The sequence below is a fragment of the Hetaerina americana genome, unplaced genomic scaffold (assembly GCF_022747635.1).
Source record: "Hetaerina americana unplaced genomic scaffold, ioHetAmer1.1.p SCAF_599, whole genome shotgun sequence".
Classification (NCBI taxonomy): Eukaryota; Metazoa; Arthropoda; class Insecta; order Odonata; family Calopterygidae; genus Hetaerina; species Hetaerina americana.
The window spans coordinates 87,394-93,235 of NW_027287204.1; the positions used below are offsets into that span (position 1 = coordinate 87,394).

Sequence of the window (5,842 nt, forward strand, 5' to 3'; positions counted from 1 at the left end):
AGATTGTTAAACCAAAAAGAAAAATTTATAATCACCATAAAGCAGACTTTGAAACATTGGCCAATCAATTAAACTCTTCACTACCCGAGTTTAAAACCCGCTCAAGGCATGTCCACGTGGAAGAAACTTGGACGGAATTCGCCAATATTATGCAAAAAGGCATCATCAATTTCATCCATATGAATAGCTCAGAAGAGATGCTGAAAGAGCTCAATGCGATCAATCACATAGCCTTTAACAACGGTTACCATGCCCGCATAATAGATAATATACGGAAGAAGAAACCTATAATATTCTAGCCTTCTGAAACTCTTGTTACAGGCAGTGAAACTGTGCCTTTCGTATCTTATTTCCACCACGAACAATTAGAGAGGTCATGTCCAGGATTGTCCAATCCTCTTCGGGAATTTGTTCCGAATCCCCCATCCACGGGAAAAGGTATTTGTGCATGGATACATTTGTTACAACAACAAATGCAAATATTCGTTATTATTATGTGGAATGATCTTCTATGGATGCATGTACACAGTTTCACCCAGATCATAGTCCACAAGGACGATTATTATTATATAATGCATTGAAATCTTTCTCCTATCAACGAATGTACCCGTAAATCACCCACGTAATGAACACACGTCATTGAATGTAAATATGATCTTGGAATACACGTAGACTTAAGTTTTTTTCCATTTATAGTAATGCAACGTCTATTTCTATAAAACCCGCGCTAATTCTAAATTAAAATGATTGATTAGGGCTCAATGCAGAGTATAAAAGAGTGGATCTCGTCTTAGAAATGTTATTCAAACTTTCTACTCGGTTTCAGGACTACGTGGGACATGGAATGGAACTAAAAATTCTCTCTCTGCTTAAGTATTTCGAGAACTTGAACGCTATGGGTTGCCCTAATAATTTAATTAAATGAATAAGGTGGAACATGAATGTAGGCATTATAAATACTCAAGCTGACCTTCTCAATAAATTCATCATTTAAAATATTTAACTTTTGTCTTTAATTTTCTTATTCTCTGTAAAGTATTAAGGTTTTGTCGCTCCAAAAGGAATTACTGACGCAGTAATATATTCTCTAGAAATGTCATTTCTTGGAAGTTTTTAAACTTCCGCGAGATGGCTATTTCGCAAAATTTGTCGGACACAAGAGTTTTTTATTACTATTACTATTAAGTGTGAAATGGAGTAAAAAGCATTGAAACGCCTTAAATTAAGTTCATTGTACTTATTTTATTGGTTTTATAGTATTCAAAATAATGGTTTAATATAGTGAAATGAATTTTTGATTTCCCACAGAAGTCACCTCACGAAGTGTACCAGAAGTCTATTTAAAATTGCGTTGTTCAGTTTTCATTGTATAGTCATACTGGATTCCCTTCAAGCGAATAAATCTTTCGCCTTTTACTAAAGATTTCCGTGGAGGGGATCATATCTGTCTTACAAGACAATTTTTGACTGTGCTCAACCCTGTTGGGCCAAATAATTGGTAAACACTGGAGAGATTAATTAGAAATGAAGTCCTTCATAAAAGGGACGGAGTATTATACAATTTCAGAAAAAACGATTGCGGTAGTTGTCCAATGATGGTTATAAATCACCTGACGTGAAGTTTGCAAATAATGAAAAAAAACCTTTACATCGGCTAGAAGAGGTAAACTGAACTTATGAAGCAATTTTATGCATGTTTGGTTTCTTTTACTTCTTTCAAAAGCAAATATGAAACCTCATCTATTCATACATAGATGTACCCTTGGGCAATACCAGCCTATTTGCCACCAGAGAGTACACCAAATACCTGCTGATTATTATAAGATTCTCGCGTCAGCAATATTCAACTTAAGAAGCAATACAAGAAACGTAGGAATTGGTTATAAAAGGAGTCAATGTAAATGGAGAAGACATCAACACACTCAGGTTTGCACACATGACAATGGCAGTGGCGGCGGAAACGCGAGAATGAGGACACCTGCAAGCAACTCTCAAAGTCCCTATGGACAATCTAGTACAGGGGGAATATTTAATATCAGCATCAACAAGAATAAAACTTAACTCATTGTATGTGTGCGGAAGATGGAAGCCGAATGGAGACATATCACAATACGATGAGTGAAACTAGAGCAAGTGGAACATCCTTCATCTACGTACCTGGCCAGCAGTATTCGTAACATGGAACGTAAGAAGTTCGACGGACATCAAGCGAACAATAGCCCAAGATAAGAACGCTAATTCATGAATAAGAAGATCCACGAGGAAGACGAAGAGACATGAACATACAGGACAAATTAAGAAGGACGTGAAACAGAGAAGTATCAAGAATTGGGGGAATGGATATTGAATAGATTAGAATTGAGGGCCGCAGTAAACCAATCTTAGGATTGAAATACTGATTATGACTACAGTAATTAAGAATAATACACCACCTCAGCTAAGAATTAAAACGAAACGGATACACATATAATAATAAAAAACAGCAATCAGTACAAGCGATCTACATCAAATATACTTGAGGTTTCTGAAAGGTCCCAAATAGTATTTTCCACGAGTTATCGTTTTCCAAAATATTATTTCCTTCTTAACTTCTGTTTAAAAGATATAATTCAACTCATTAGCAAATAATTAACACACGCGGTACCTTTCAAATACTATTTATACAAGTAAATAGTTCTGATGCAAATTATATTTCTAATTTAAATTGAATATACACCACCTTTCCAAAGTTATTACTTAAACTAATAATTTATTGCACAGCTTAAAGACCGAAAACGTAATGGCATAAACCAATAGTGTTTCCGGAAGATATTCCAAAAATAGATTATTATTGAAAATTACCACATCCATAGCAGAGTGAAATTGCAGCTGAAAGCGATGTTCGCAAATATAACGCATTATCCACTGTCTTAATCTCATTATATCTTAACTTTTTTCCATCTTCAATTACATTTTAAATGTATCTGGTCACAATTAACAGTCCTTATGCCATCTGCCTTTCACTTCTTGGATTTGAATATGTTAGTACGACTAAACTAGATCTACCTTTTCAATAGGTATCACGATTTCATTCGCAATCAGTTTGGACGAATTTTAACTGAAGAGACCTCCGAAGAATGCACAAACGTCTCCAAATTGATGAGAAAATAAATATTCAAATACGAAATTTCGAAGGAATACATTTGGTACACAATCGTATCTTTGTTTGGATTTTAAGAAGAAAACTTCCTGAATACGCCTTGATGTCTTGGCATGGTCAAGAAAGGTTTGCGTACGGAGGCTTGGCTAAACCAGCGGAAGAGGGCGAAGAGAGAGACAGTCATAGAAGGAGATTTTAAAACGAAAGGTCGCCGTGGGCCCCCTCTTGCGTACTGCGTAGGCGAACATGGAAAATTCCAAGGCGAGGGTTTGAACAGATTTCTCAGAAGAGGACTGGGGGAGGGGTCAACGAGAAACTCCTTGAACTGACGCCGTGGTCGTCTCAAGAAGAAATGTCGTCTCCAAAAGAAAACTCAAAACTCAAAAACTGCTTGCTTGCTATTTGGTGGCAATCACCGACAATTATCATATTACGCCTAAAATACTAGTTGCTTCGCTATATCGGTTTATCCACACAGAAATTGACTAATTACTCAATTGAGAGCACGCTATTGTAACATCCGAAAACACGGAATAATGAACATATATACGTTATATCGGATTAATACAAATAAAGTTACGCTATGAATCGTTGCCATGACATTGAATAAACAGTGATTGCTAAGGTTTAATTCTAAGGTCTCGGTAGACCAGTGGGTAGAGCGTTGGACTACTGAAAGGAGGGACCCGGGTTCGATTCCAGTGCAAGGCACTCTGGGCAGAGCCTTAGACATGTGAATTTTCGAGTACCAGGTCTTCCAGGGAGACCGGCACAGGGAAAGGATCTGGCCCCCTTAATACCCTGATGTGTTAATTTTCACACGCCGTATAGGGCTTAGTGCCGTGTCATCTCTACAATCCCCCTACTAAACCGACCATCGGGTTGATTACTGGGTTTATGGTTTTTTTTACTAGTTCAATTTAAATTGTACATAAACTGCATGAGCTATGGATTTAAAGATAACGGACAATTTAACAAGAGAAAAAATATTCGACTCATTGGAGGTATTCTAAGAGGTATGCGTTACGTTTTGTGAAGATGAAAAATGCCTATTGCATTCTACACACTTCATGTTCACCCGAAAAGAAGACCTTTGCCAGAAATGCACCGACGCTTTGTAATTGTTAAGAAAACAAGAGGCTAAAACGAAATTTCCAAAGAAAATGATACATTTGCCTTGTACATACACACGTTCGTATTTCAAGAAGAAAACTTGGCGATTGCCCTAATTTCTTGGCACGGTCAAGAAAAGGTTCGAGTACGGCTAATTACCAGCAAAAGAGGGGAGAGGGAGAGAGAGAGAGGGTCATACAAGGGGATTTGAGAACGAAAGGTCGCCGTGGGCCCCCTTGGCGTACTGCTGGGGCGAAAATGGAAAACCCAGGCCTCGGGAGAAAGGGGGGGAGGTATAAACAGATTTCTCAGAAGAGAACTGGTTGAAGATTTAGAAGAAACTCGTTGAACTGAAGCCGTGGTCGTCTCAAGAAGAAATGTAGGCAACTCCAACACTGCTTGCTTGCTATTTGGTGGCAACCACACTGTCAATTATCATATTACGACCGAGATACCTGCTGTTTCGCTATTAACCAGCCAACTGCGTTTCTGTGACTGTATTATATCGGTTAATCCACCAAGAAATTAACATGTAATTCGCTTGAAAGCACTCCAAAAAGACGAAAGAATGTACACACATGCAGGCAAGTTATTGCAAATAAAGTTATGCTATGAACCGTTGCCAAGACATTAAATAAACAGTGATTGTTAAGGTTTAATACTAAAGGTTGCAAATCATTAAATAAACAATCGCGTTACAGCGGACTCAAACTTTGGGAATTGTAAAAAAGAATCCCATTACATATCACTTAATAATACCAAATGGGCCAACGAGTGTCATTTAGCACACAGCGATAGAATTGCAACCTTATTACATAAAACCACAAACATATTTCGAGTGAACCAAATTCCTGATTATTCGAATTCCGGACGCATGATTCAAGGTTGGTTTACATTTCAAATAACTTTTAATGGCTATAAAAGCTAAGAGTGATTCCATAACTGATTCATTGACAATGCTTTGCTTAAGTATAGATGTTATTAAGTAGCAGTAGGAAATTTTTTAACTTGGTGGACCCAAGGAAACGGGGAATAAAACTGCTGCATGAATCAGTGGATTGAAAGTGTTGAAGTTTTTATTTAAAGTGAATCCAATGGAATAGCTGCTTGAGGAGATGATGCAATATGTCAAAGGGTATTGCAATGTGTCTTATTAGCATGACCTGTAGTCAATTACTACATACTGTTGTTCATTTCGATACATTTCTGTGAGTAGTTTAAATACATATATATATAATACAGGGTTCGACCGTAAAATAAGTGTACTGATTTTTTCCCGCCGCTCCAGGCGCGCCCAGCACCACTCTGACGGGCTGCGATTGGAGGGGGGTATGTTGGCAAGCGACGCTGAAAAAGGCAGTCGGCTCCGAGCTGTGGTGTAGTGAGGAGCTCTGTTAACGCGAACCTCCACGCTCGACCCACGTCACGGAACGCGATGGCGAAGTTTTTGGAGCAGCGTTATTCCATCAAATTTGCGGTAAAGCTTGGGAAATCGTCTACCGACACTGTCGGTATGATTAACCAGGCTTACGGGGAGTCAGTCATGTCCAGAAACATGATCTTTCGGTGGCACAAGATGTTCGTGGAGGG

At 38.2% G+C, this 5,842-nt stretch overlaps 1 non-coding gene across 1 annotated transcript; it reads left to right on the top strand.

Annotated features, from left to right (window-relative positions):
- The first annotated feature begins 1,373 nt into the window (after positions 1-1,373).
- Positions 1,374-1,490, top strand: LOC139694905 (U5 spliceosomal RNA). The gene has a single exon (XR_011702245.1). It is a non-coding gene; the product is annotated as a U5 spliceosomal RNA (small nuclear RNA).
- The last annotated feature ends 4,352 nt before the right edge of the window (positions 1,491-5,842 follow it).